Below are 14,547 nucleotides of genomic sequence, written 5' to 3'. Positions count from 1 at the left end.
GGGCCTATGGCAGATTAGGGGCCTGGCAGCAGCTATAGGAGGCCCATAATCTGCCAGCACCCTATGTCAAAAAATTCAACACACCAGCAGTGTGAGGAGACCTGAAAGTGGCACATGGCATGAGACACTGTGGACCTGGCAGCAGCATGAGGAGGCGGTATATAGGGGCCCATGGCAGATTAGGGGCCTGGCAGCAGCTATGGGAGGCCCGTAATCTGCCAGCACCCTATGTCAAAAAATTCAACACACCAGCAGTGTGTGAGGAGACCTGAAAGTGGCACATGGCAGAGTGTGGCGATGGAGACAGCAGCAATGGGAGGCCGTACAGGGACCCATGACAGACTCTGGACTTGGCAGCAGCATGAGGAGGCGGTATATAGGGGCCTATGGCAGATTAGGGGCCTGGCAGCAGCTATGGGAGGCCCGTAATCTGCCAGCACCCTATGTCAAAAAATTCTACACACCAGCAGTGTGTGAGGAGACCTGAAAGTGGCACATGGCAGAGTGTGGCGATGGAGACAGCAGCAATGGGAGGCCGTACAGGGACCCATGAGAGACTCTGGACCTGGCAGCAGCATGAGGAGGCGGTATATAGGGGCCTATGGCAGATTAGGGGCCTGGCAGCAGCTATAGGAGGCCCATAATCTGCCAGCACCCTATGTCAAAAAAATTCAACACACCAGCAGTGTGAGGAGACCTGAAAGTGGCACATGGCATGAGACACTGTGGACCTGGCAGCAGCATGAGGAGGCGGTATATAGGGGCCCATGGCAGATTAGGGGCCTGGCAGCAGCTATGGGAGGCCCGTAATCTGCCAGCACCCTATGTCAAAAAATTCAACACACCAGCAGTGTGTGAGGAGACCTGAAAGTGGCACATGGCAGAGTGTGGCGATGGAGACAGCAGCAATGGGAGGCCGTACAGGGACCCATGACAGACTCTGGACTTGGCAGCAGCATGAGGAGGCGGTATATAGGGGCCTATGGCAGATTAGGGGCCTGGTAGCAGCTATGGGAGGCCCGTAATTTGCCAGCACCCTATGTCAAAAAATTCTACACACCAGCAGTGTGAGGAGACCTGAAAGTGGCACATGGCAGAGTGTGGCGATGGAGACAGCAGCAATGGGAGGCCGTACAGGGACCCATGAGAGACTCTGGACCTGGCAGCAGCATGAGGAGGCGGTATATAGGGGCCTATGGCAGATTAGGGGCCTGGCAGCAGCTATGGGAGGCCCGTAATCTGCCAGCACCCTATGTCAAAAAATTCAACACACCAGCAGTGTGTGAGGAGACCTGAAAGTGGCACATGGCAGAGTGTGGCGATGGAGACAGCAGCAATGGGAGGTCTCCCATTGTCCCAACATGGCCCAAATAGTCCCAACATGGGCCCCCTGGCCACGCTTGACTTTCTGGCCACATAGTCGACATACGGCTACGTTTACTTCCTCGGGCGGCTTGACGAAAAATTGCCACACCGCCGAGTAGGAAACTTTGCCCCCGATACTCCTCACTGGCTGACTGCTGCTTCCTCCGTGCACACCGGCACCACTACTGGCCGTGGTGGTAGGCTGCAGTGGAGCTGGTGCTCTACTCCGTGGCCGTTTGGCTCCACTGACACTGCTTCCACTGACACTGCTGCGACCCTGCTGCTGTCTCCTGGGCAACCCACCGACTGTTTCGCTCACTGCCAAGCTGCCACCCTCTTCTCCTGATGATGCGGAAGAAATTGCCTGATGACGACGAGGCTGCCAAGTGCGATCAACCTCCTCATCATCAAGTAGGGTCTCCGCCTCACTACTAGCCCCCTCGGCTGCTTCTGGGTCAGGAGACAGACCTGTCTCTAGACCGGCTACCGGGCCACTCTCCTCGCCACTACTTCTTCGCCTAGCTGCTGAAAAGGCGGATGTCTCCCCCCGTTCCTGACCGCCCTCTGTTAGCTCTTCCTCACTGTACAGTGGGGCTGAGCCCACAGCATGCGATACTTCGCTTGGTGAGGGAACACCAAAGGACAGGGGCAGGTAGAGGACACGTGATTTCAGTGGGCTTGGTCCCGGGCCATGCCAACTAACGGTTGTGTCTGACGTACCCACCGACCGTTGGCTGTAGGTGTCAGAGGTGACCTGGGAAGAGGAAGACGACCGAGCCAACCAATCGATGACGGCAGGGTTGTCGGTGGAGACACGACCGCTGGATGACACCGGGAGCACTGGCCTCTGGCTGCGACTAGTGCTGCCTCGACCCCTTCCTCTGCTGCCACGTCTGCTCGCTCCTAAAATATTGCCTCCTCTGCCACTCCTCTGCATGTTGTCTGACATACTCTTTAATTAAACGATTATGTGTCCCTGAGTAACAATTCTGTGTCCCTGAGTAACAATTCTGTGTCTGTGCGAGTAACAATTCTGTGGCCCTAAGTAACGGTTCTGTGGCCCTCAGTAACAGTTCTGTGTCCCTGTGTAACAATTCTGTGTCTGTGCGAGTAACAATTCTGTGGCCCTAAGTAACAGTTCTGTGGTCCTCAGTAACAATTCTGTGTCTGTGCGAGTAACAATTCTGTGGCCCTAAGTAACAGTTCTGTGGCCCTCAGTAACAATTCTGTGTCTGTCCCTGAGTAACAATTCTGTGGCCCTAACTAAAGTTTCTGTGGCCCTAAGTAACAATTCTCTGGCACTCAGTAACAATTCTGTCTGTCCCTGAGTAACAATTCTGTGGCCCTAATAACGTTTCTGTGGCCCTAAGTAACAATTATCTGGCACTCAGTAACAATTCTGTCTGTCCCTGAGTAACAATTCTCTGGCACTCAGTAACAATTCTGTCTGTCCCTGAGTAAAAATTCTGTGGCCCTAAGTAAAGTTTCTGTGGCCGTGAGTAACAATTCTCTGGCACTCCGTAACAATTCTGTCTGTCCCTGAGTAACAATTCTCTGGCACTCAGTAACAATTCTGTCTGTCCCTGAGTAAAAATTCTGTGGCCCTAAGTAAAGTTTCTGTGGCCCTGAGTAACAATTCTCTGGCACTCCGTAACAATTCTGTCTGTCCCTGAGTAACAATTCTCTGGCACTCAGTAACAATTCTGTCTGTCCCTGAGTAAAAATTCTGTGGCCCTAATTAAAGTTTCTGTGGCCCTAAGTAACAATTCTCTGGCACTCAGTAACAATTCTGTCTGTCCCTGAGTAACAATTCTCTGGCACTCCGTAACAATTCTGTCTGTCCCTGAGTAACAATTCTCTGGCACTCAGTAACAATTCTGTCTGTCCCTGAGTAAAAATTCTGTGGCCCTAAGTAAAGTTTCTGTGGCCCTGAGTAACAATTCTCTGGCACTCAGTAACAATTCTGTCTGTCCCTGAGTATGAATTCTGTGGCCCTAACTAGCGTTTCTTTGTCCCTAAGTAACAGTTCTGTGGCCCTGAGTAACAATTCTGTGGCCCTAAGTAACAGTTCTGTGGCCCTCAGTAACAGTTCTGTGTCTGTGCGAGTAACAATTCTGTGTCTGTGCGAGTAACAATTCTGTGGCCCTAAGTAAAGTTTCTGTGGCCCTCAGTAACAGTTCTGTGTCTGTGCGAGTAACAATTCTGTGTCTGTGCGAGTAACAATTCTGTGGCCCTAAGTAAAGTTTCTGTGGCCCTAAGTAACAATTCTTTGGCACTCAGTAACAATTCTGTCTGTCCCTGAGTAACAATTCTCTGGCACTCAGTAACAATTCTGTCTGTCCCTGAGTAAAAATTCTGTGGCCCTAAGTAAAGTTTCTGTGGCCCTGAGTAACAATTCTCTGGCACTCCGTAACAATTCTGTCTGTCCCTGAGTAACAATTCTCTGGCACTCCGTAACAATTCTGTCTGTCCCTGAGTATGAATTCTGTGGCCCTAACTAGCGTTTCTTTGTCCCTAAGTAACAGTTCTGTGGCCCTGAGTAACAATTCTGTGTCTGTGCGAGTAACAATTCTGTGGCCCTAAGTAACAGTTCTGTGGCCCTCAGTAACAGTGCTGTGTCTGTGCGAGTAACAATTATGTGTCTGTGCGAGTAACAATTCTGTGGCCCTAAGTAACAGTTCTGTGGCCTTCAGTAACAATTCTGTGTCTGTGCGAGTAACAATTCTGTGTCTGTGCGAGTAACAATTCTGTGGCCCTAAGTAAAGTTTCTGTGGCCCTAAGTAACAATTCTCTGGCACTCAGTAACAATTCTGTCTGTCCGAGTAACAATTCTCTGGCACTCAGTAACAATTCTGTCTGTCCCTGAGTAAAAATTCTGTGGCCCTAAGTAAAGTTTCTGGGGCCCTGAGTAACAATTATCTGGCACTCAGTAACAATTCTGTCTGTCCCTGAGTAAAAATTCTGTGGCCCTAAGTAAAGTTTCTGTGGCCTTGAGTAACAATTCTCTGGCACTCCGTAACAATTCTGTCTGTCCCTGAGTAACAATTCTCTGGCACTCAGTAACAATTCTGTCTGTCCCTGAGTAAAAATTCTGTGGCCCTAAGTAAAGTTTCTGTGGCCTTGAGTAACAATTCTCTGGCACTCCGTAACAATTCTGTCTGTCCCTGAGTAACAATTCTCTGGCACTCAGTAACAATTCTGTCTGTCCCTGAGTAAAAATTCTGTGGCCCTAAGTAAAGTTTCTGTGGCCCTGAGTAACAATTCTCTGGCACTCCGTAACAATTCTGTCTGTCCCTGAGTAACAATTCTCTGGCACTCAGTAACAATTCTGTCTGTCCCTGAGTAAAAATTCTGTGGCCCTAATTAAAGTTTCTGTGGCCCTAAGTAACAATTCTCTGGCACTCAGTAACAATTCTGTCTGTCCCTGAGTAACAATTCTCTGGCACTCCGTAACAATTCTGTCTGTCCCTGAGTAACAATTCTCTGGCACTCAGTAACAATTCTGTCTGTCCCTGAGTAAAAATTCTGTGGCCCTAAGTAAAGTTTCTGTGGCCCAGAGTAACAATTCTCTGGCACTCCGTAACAATTCTGTCTGTCCCTGAGTATGAATTCTGTGGCCCTAACTAGCGTTTCTTTGTCCCTAAGTAACAGTTCTGTGGCCCTGAGTAACAATTCTGTGTCTGTGCGAGTAACAATTCTGTGGCCCTAAGTAACAGTTCTGTGGCCCTCAGTAACAGTTCTGTGTCTGTGCGAGTAACAATTCTGTGTCTGTGCGAGTAACAATTCTGTGGCCCTAAGTAACAGTTCTGTGGCCTTCAGTAACAATTCTGTGTCTGTGCGAGTAACAATTCTGTGTCTGTGCGAGTAACAATTCTGTGGCCCTAAGTAAAGTTTCTGTGGCCCTAAGTAACAATTCTCTGGCACTCAGTAACAATTCTGTCTGTCCCTGAGTAACAATTCTCTGGCACTCAGTAACAATTCTGTCTGTCCCTGAGTAAAAATTCTGTGGCCCTAAGTAAAGTTTCTGGGGCCCTGAGTAACAATTCTCTGGCACTCAGTAACAATTCTTTCTGTCCCTGAGTAACAATTCTCTGGCACTCAGTAACAATTCTGTCTGTCCCTGAGTAAAAATTCTGTGGCCCTAATAACGTTTCTGTGGCCCTAAGTAACAATTCTCTGGCACTGAGTAACAATTCTGTCTGTCCCTGATTATGAATTCTGTGGCCCTAACTAGCGTTTCTTTGTCCCTAAATAACGATTCTGTGGCCCTCATTAACAAGTCTGTGTCCCTGAGTAATGGTTCTCTGTCCCTAAGTAACTTTTCTCTGTCCCCAATTATCATTTCTGTGGCCCTAACTCTGTCCCTGTCCCTAGTACAGAGCGGTCTGCCTCTGTTCAATAACTGCAGGCAAATGAAGAATTCCAAAATGGCCGCTATTTATAGCTCGACCATTACACAGTGCTGGCTGGCTGGCTGCTGATTGGCTGATGCGATCACATGTAGTTGAGGAATGCATTATGGGTCAGCGCGCCTTGTCTGCGCGCCTTCCCAGACATCCCCGCTCCGTCGCCGCACATGTCAGCCGCCATTTTCTGAAAAATTTCAATTTGCGCGTCCGAATTAGGCTATTTTTCGGATTCGGCACGAATCGAAATTTTTCCGATATTCGACTCGAATTCCACTTCGGATACTTCGATTCGCTCATCTCTAGTCTCCACATCTGTACAGTTGCGTCGGATACGCATAAACTGACCTTTCGGAATGTTCTTCAACCAGTTAGGGTGATGGCAACTACTGGTTGGAATGTAGCTATTCCTATCTGTACTTTTAAAAAACGATTTTGTGACTATTTTACCATTAAAATTAATAAGTGTAAGATCTAAGAAATGAAGAGATTTGCCAGGCTGGGGGCAAACTTGGCCCCCATTGCAACTCCTTTAATTTGCAAGTAATATGACTGGTTAAACCAAAAATAGTTGCAAATTTGCCTGAAAAACCGGAGATCATTTTCCGGAAAGCGACAGCAATCATGCATCAAATAGCACCGAATGTAGTGAACCCCCCTATTGGCACTACATTCTTTGATGAGCTAAAAGGGTTTTTTCCGTGTAATAAGTGTGTCATTTGTAAATATAATGGCATTAGGAAACGTAGAACTAACACCTTTGAATCATTTACAACTGGGAAACCATATACAATCAATCGGTTCATTTCATGTAATAGTAAATTTGTGGTGTATCTCCTCCAATGTCCATGCCTTAAACAGTATGTGGGACGCACGACTAGACGAGTTCGTGATCGCTTAAGAGAGCATGTGGCCAACATCAAGAAGGGCTACAGGGAACATTCACTTTCAAATCACTATAGAATGTTCTATAACAATGACCCCTCCTCCCTTAAGTTTGTGGGTATTGATGTGATATCACCACATTGGAGGGGCATGAATAAAACCAGAGCCGTATCGCAATCAGAAACTAAGTGGGTCTACGAATTGGATACCCTATACCCTAGGGGACACAATATTGAGATCGATATTAATTGCTTTATAGCAAACAATTAATATCCGGTATACCCATTGTCTTTCTTTTGACACATTTTGTGACTTTTTATTGACTGAATACTCAGGATTGACAAGTATGGGCCTTTTGTTCACAATTTTTATGGCTATCCTATTCATTCTATGCTATTCTATTCATTATTTTATGCTATCCTATTCATTAGTTTATGAACTGTTTTTAGCGTATTAATATTGGTGTTTTTATATAGGAATATATTTCCTTCTTCTTACTCATATATTTGCGCATATTTTTATGTATATTACTGACTGCTGCTTTTTGAGCACCTTCATATGCCATGGACAAATTAGTATATATTTTTTCCGATATCTCACCTATTGGTGATTAATCACTTAGTAGGGGGACTTGCAACTTATAATTATCTCCCCGGGACTATACCACTAATTAGTGGCATTTAGCGTGTCTATTTTGTTTATGGATCGCTGGGTACTATTATATCCCAGCTATCGTTTTAATTTTCCTTGGCAGAAAAGTTTGTCTCAAAATGCCGTTTTATTGGTATTTTTTGACAGGGACAATTAATGCACATTAGAATATTGTCCCCGCTCTTTTAATATATATATTTTTTAATATTACTGTAAATACTATTGTATTTTCTGCTTTATTTATTTTAATCTATAGATTTGAGGACCCGGAGCACCTTTTACGCCGAGGGTATATTAGTCTATTCCCCTGATTTGTCACCAATCTTGGTGCTACATTATCTGGGAAGTGGCTTGTGGCTATCCTATTTGGATGAAAACCAGGATCTTTATACTGAACATCTCCCCTGGGACTGAGAGCCATTGCTTCTGGCTCAAATGCACCGTTCTGTGTGCTCTGTCAGCGATATGTAATACATTTCAGCTGACAGTTCCAAATATCCACGGCAAAATGGCGCTTAGCCGCGCGCGCATGCGCAGTTGCCCGGTCTCTCCGAAAATGGCGGCGAGTCAGTGCGCATGCGCGACTCCCGTTTTTCACTATTTGAAGATTCGGCGTCGGTCACAGAGCTGTCAGTATCCCCTCTGATGATGTGCCTTAGCACGAAAGGCCTCAGGAGGAACTGACAGCCTGTGACGCCTTATTGCCGCCCAGACCACGAGGAGGTCTGGCGGCCACTTCATTCAGGGTCAGTGGTTTTGCTTTTTATTTCATTTTTATCCTATATGTTTGGTCATCTGCCAGCATTATTACTGATATACCCTGCACTAAGTCTGTTACCAATAAAGTTCTTTTTGACATACTACACTATGGGTACTCTCCCACTCTTTGCCCCTTATTGAGGGGTCAGCAGACACAGCTTCCAACTTCATCTAGAGGAGGGAAGCCTTCACCTGGAGTCTTTATCCGGCCGATCCATCCCGATCCTTAGGAGGTTCTGTGAGCCCAGCTGACCATCGCTTGGTAACACCCCTTCCTGAGGGAGATCGATATTCTGTGGAATTTAATATACACATGCGCATTTCCTATGCGCGGTCGGTGAGTGCGCATTTCTGCCATTTGTTCCGGATTCCTCATAAGCTGTGTCCAGTTTATTATATCGTTGATTAAATGAACTTTTGATAACTATTTTCAGATCAAACTTTTTAGATCGAACTTTCTAGATCAGAAATTTCTAGATCGAATTTTCTGTTTGTTATCTTTAGCGCTGCACTATATTTATCTATTCATCTACATGTTTTTGGTAGAAAAAATCCCAGTAAGTGTATATTGATTGCTTTGTGTGAAAGTTATAGCATCTACAAACTATGGTATAGATAATGGAATTTACACAGCTTTTACTTTCTGACTGCCCATCACATTTCTTGAGGTGCTAAAACACCAGGATAGTACAAACACCCCCAAATGACCCCATTTCGGAAAGTAGACACCCTAAGCTATCTGCTGAGAGGCATATTGAGTCCATGGAAGATTTTTTTTTTTTTTCCACAAGTTTCTGGAAAATGACAAACATTTTTTTTTTTTTTTTTACGCAAAGTTGTCATTTAAATGATTTATTTCTCGCACAAGCCATGGGTATATGTGGAATTACACCCCAAAATACATTCTTCTACCGAGTATGGGGATACCACATGTGTGAGACTTTTTGGGAGCCTAGCCACATACAGGAGCCTGAAATCCAATGACCAATTTGAATGCCTGAAGGTGTGTAACGTTCTCATTTCACTTCCTCATTACCTATCACAGTTTTGAAGGTCCTGACATGCCAGGATAGCACCAAACCCCCCCAAATGACCCCTTTCTGGAAAGTAGACACCCCAAGAAATTTAAAAAGAGGCATGGTGAGTATTTTGAAGATCTCATTTTTTCTCACAAGGTTTTGAAATATTAAAAAAGAAAAGAAAAAATATGTTTTTGTTTTTTTTCTTCATTTTCCAAAAACTTGTGGCAACAAATGAGATCTGCAAAATACTTACCAGGCTTCTTATCAAATTCCTTGGGGTGTCTATTTTCCAAAAAGGGGTCATTTGGGGGGGGGGGGGTTAGGTGCTATCCTGGCATTTCAGGGCCTCTGAAACTGTGATAGGTAGTCAGGAAGTGTAATGAGGAAATAAAGCCCTTTAAAAGCCTGAAGGTGCTTATTGGATTTTGGGGTCCTGTACTTGGCTAGACTGCCAAAACGTCTCTCACATGTGGTACCCCCATACTCGGGAGAAGTAGCAGAATATATTTTTGGGAGTAATTCCACATATACCCATGGCATGTGTGAGCAGTAAATCATTTAATTGACAATTTTGTGTAAAAAAAAAAATAAAAAAAATTTTTTTTTGTCATTTTCCAAAATTTGTGGTAAAAAAATATTCTTCTATTGATTCAACATGCCTCTCAGAAAATAGTTTGAGGTGTCTACTTTCCAAAAAGGGGTCATTTTGGGGGGTGGGGGCGTTTTATGCCCAGCATTAGAAGTTTATGCCACACATCATTCACTCTTCAAACCACCTTCAGACCAAGCCTTTTCTGACACTTTTTGTTCACATAAAAAAAATAGTATTTTTTGCTAGGAAATTAATTTAAACCCCCAAACATTATATATTTTTTTAAAGCAAACACCCTAGTGAATAAAATGGCATGCAACGTATACGGGGTGAAGCCGGACCAGCTCTACAAAAAGGTAAGTTGTTAAGAAAGCCGACGATCCCCGCAGGATGGATCGGATCTGCGGATTGAGCATAATGGATCAGAGTCCGATCCATTATGCTCAATCCGCAAATCTGATCCATTCTGCAGGGATCTTCGGAGGAGGTGTCACCCAGTGTTACCACACTGGGTGACACCAACCCTAGGGATGCCTTTAATGGGATTGTTTTACTAGGGGGAAGGGGGTGTGTGCTTCACTGTAAGCACACTGATCCGGAAGGCTGAGCTCATCCATCCAGAGCAGTGTGCCCAAACTGACAGGGAGGAGGGCTGTTGGTAAACAATGCAGCTCTCCTCCCTGTCTGTGATTGCCGGTAATCACCGGCCGTGGCCACGATCGGCAACACAGGTACGGTGCGAATACACAGGTTGCTTGTGCCCCCTACCTGGAAATGCAAAATCACGTATATATACTGTACGTGATCCTGTGCACAGGTGCTGCCCTGTAGCAGTATATCTGCTAGAGGGCGGTCGTTAACTGGTTAATTAACTGTTAATATGGTAACTTTTGTTTGTTAATTTTTTTTTTACTCATTTAACATATATTTACATATTCCCATTTAAAAATAGCACACAATTAAAAAAAAACAACTTTATTTCATTTGTTAATAACTTTGCAATGCTTTGTACCAGAATCATAATTTTGGTGTCATTTTAAACAGGACAAATTGAAGCATAAAAGGCGCACATTTCATGTGCAGGAACATGATTTATTTTTAAACTAACATTGCTCAATAAGAAAAAATGCAGTTTGTTTACATAGTTACATAGATGGTAAGGTTGAATAAAGACTCCAGTCCATCCAGTTCATCCTGTGTGGGTGTGTATGCGTGTGTGTATGTCCATATCATGTCCCATATCCCTGTATACTACATTCACCCATCTCATAGGTTTTTTAAACTATCTATACTTCCCACTGACATCACCGATTGTGGAAGGGAGTTCTACATCCTTACCGCTTTACCAGTAAAGAACCCTCATTCCAGTTTAAGGTATAACCACTTCTCCAGTTTCATGGAGGGGCCATGTGTCTTCTTAAGCCCCCCGGAAAATTAATTGTTTTCTCTGTATGCTGGAATCACCCAGGGCTGCTGCTAGAAACCCCATACAGCCAGCCCGACAGCCCCCCCCCCCAGTTTTCTATGTTTCAGTTGTGAATGAACACAGTGAGTGATTGGTGCGATTGCTTCATTATGTTCATTAAGAAAAGGAAAGGGCTAGTAAATGTGACATATTTACCCTTCCCCCACTCTCCATCCTTGAAGATCCTATTGTGTGCTTGCAGCTGCTGGTGGGAAGGAGAGGAAGGAAGCACTGCGGGGGTGGGGACACACAAAGGGGGCCTGGGCAACAGGGGGAAATGTGTGGTGCACAGTGAGGGTGATGGGTGCAGCGGGGGGGGGGGTTATTTACTGAAACCAATCCCCTGTATGGCTCTCTCTGCTATGGCTGACAAATGGCAGGAGGGAGAGGAGAGGAAGCCAGCTTTCAGCTGCTGCAGAGAGAGCCATACAGGGGATCAATTCCATGAATTGCCCCCCCATTGTGCAGAAGGCTCTCCCTGCCCACATCAGATTCACCCAGCTGTCTGGCCTGGGCCTCATACAGGAGGACTGGTGGTACCCCCTTATCCATGACCCTGAAATCTCCTGTCAGGAAAGGAATCCCCATGTGTGCAGGCACATGAATTTAAGGAACTCTGTAAATGCGCAGACATGTGCACAAACCAGTGCATGAGCGGGATCACACATGCGCATATGCGAACACAAATTCGCTTTGGTGCCACAAGGATTGCACTATTGCAGCCTGTCAGTGCCATTTGGTCTATTGCATTCCTGTGTTCCTGATACCAGTTACTGCCTGATCTTCTGTTACTGACCCGGTCTGCCCCTGATTCTGCTCTGATTGCTGCCTGTACTGACCCTTGGCCTGTTCTTGGATTACGTCTCTGCCTGCTCCTCCTGTCATATACCGTCTGCTGTTACCGACTCTGGCTTGACTTCTGACTATGCTCCTGCCTGCCGCTTCATCTGCTTGCAAGTTGCCGACCCGGACCGTCTGACCCTGCCTTGTGCCTGTCCTTCAGCTGCCTCTGCCATCCTGTGTCAGCATCAGTTCTAGGTCATCTGCAGCCTATCCGGTCCTGGGGTACTGCTCTCCTGATGACACATCAGCATCAACCAGCGAGAGACTTTCAGGCACTCCTTCCACCCATGCTCTGGGGTTCCCTGTCACCTTACCAGGGGCTCCTGAACCGGGGTTATAAGAGAGGCCTTCCCCTGCACTCCAGGCTCCTCCATCAGGTACATTACATCACCATGGAGGTATTTGTATATCACTCTCATATCTCCTCTCAAGTGTCTCTTCTTCAGGGAGAATACATTTTGTGTTTATAGTCGTTCCTCATAATTGAGGTCCTCCAGTCCCCTTATTAGCTTTGCTTCCCTTCTCTGGACTCTCTCCAGTTCCAGCACATCCTTCCTGAGGACTGGTGACCAGAACTGGACGGCACACTCCAGATGTGGCCAAACCAGAGATTTATAAAGTGGTAGAATTATAGTCCTATCTCTGGAGGAGATTCCATGTTTAATGCACGCTAATATTCTGCTGGCTTTGCTTGCTGCAGCTTGGCATTGCATGCCATTGCTGAGCCTGTGATCTACTAAGACCCCCAGATCCTTTTCCATCCCGGAATCCCCCAATGGTTCTCCTCCCAGCGAGTAACTTGCTTTCATATTTTTGGACCCCAAAGTTCATTACTTCTAACGCTAAATTAGGAGCAGAGTATATACAGATTTCCCTTGGTGTGGGCACTGTGGATTCCGCATATATTTGCAAAATGTGTGCAAACAAAACCCTCTGTTTTTAGCGCAAACTGTTAGACAGGGCTAATTCGGTTGTTTTGCAGGCTGGTCGGCTCATTTTTTTTGATATTTTGAGCCCCCCCCTTCAAGGTGCGTTTTAATAGGCGATTCACACTTAAGTGTATGATCCCCCGATGGCTGAAATCCATACTACAAGATGCATTTAATCTGATCGTTTTGCACATTACTGGAATGAGGAAATCTGCCATGGTTTGATGATATCTGGTGACTCAACCCCACCTGATGACGTCACCTGTATGCAGAGTTCCCATCTCCAGAGTACCTTGGAGTAGGTCTTATTTACTCCAACGCACAAGAATTTGTGCTATCTAGTTGATTCATCATTATTTTCTGAAAACTCTTCAGAGGTATTAAGTATTATGTGAATTTCTATGCTCAGATTTTCAATGCAAAATTTTTATTATTGCCTGTCTTGGTTAATCTGTCAGTTCTATTACTAATGATGCTATGTTGCCATGATACACCCTTGAAGGATTTCAACGGCTGAGGTTATGTATAATTGAAAACCCAATAAAGTTTCTTCAAAAAAAAAAATCCTGATCACTTGCCCAGAGTAGTTCAATGTTACTATGGTAACATTGTATCGCTTTGGTCACAGTGTGCTGAAAAATAATAGTATAAAAAAAGAAAATGTAATAAAAAAATAGAAACATAACAAAGAAAATACAAATTCAATTATTATTATTTTCACCAAAGCAATGTAGCAGAATACATTTTGACCTAAATTTATGCAGAATTGTTATTTATTTGCAAAATTTTATAACGGAAACAAAGAAAAGTGTGTTTTTTTTTTTCAAAAGTTTCAGGTGTTTTTTGTTTTATTTAGCAAAAAAAAAACTCAGTGGTGTTTAAACACCACCAAAAGAAAGCTCTATTTACTTGAAAAAAATAATAAAAATGTCATATGGGTACAGTGTTGCATGACCGCGCAATTGTCATTCAAAGTGCAACAGTGCTGAAAGCTGAAAACTGGCCTGGGCAGGAAGGGGGTAAAAGTGCCCGGTATTGAAGTGTAAAAGGAGTTCCCCTTCATATCTGAGGATGTTACAGGTTACTTGGTGGATACGGCTGGGGGCACAGCACATAGCTCAGCACTGTATTAGCATGCAGTCATTAGCCCAAGGGTAGTTTGAACTCTTTCGTTTTGTACTAAAATCCGCAAGAGATTTCCAGTGGAATTGCTGAAGGTAATCCTATGTTCATCTGTGTATGATACTGAAAAAGAGCTGCTACTGGTAAAATACGAATCATGAGCCCTTACACCTGCCACTGTCATGACTCTGGGGCTCTAATTACTACTCACCTAACAAATACATTTTTTGGATTCATCTAAACATTCAATCTCCTGTTTGTCCAGAATAGTTGGAAGTTGTTGAATAGCATCATCATCATGACAACAATATACAAATATTCAGAGTATTGTCTTTATATTACATTTTCTTTTCAATCATTTTTATTTTCATTTTCCAAAAACATAACATGCTCCAAGTGCACCCACAAAAGGGGGCTAAGAAATGACACAGAATAGCAAATATACATTGTATCCAAATGAATCAAACACTAAGATTAAGTCGACTGTATGGGGAGTCTGATTCAAATA

The sequence above is a fragment of the Staurois parvus genome, unplaced genomic scaffold (assembly GCF_062004578.1).
Source record: "Staurois parvus isolate SC_StPar_1 unplaced genomic scaffold, SC_StPar_1.0 ptg000575l, whole genome shotgun sequence".
Classification (NCBI taxonomy): Eukaryota; Metazoa; Chordata; class Amphibia; order Anura; family Ranidae; genus Staurois; species Staurois parvus.
Note: the sequence above shows the minus strand (reverse complement) of the source record.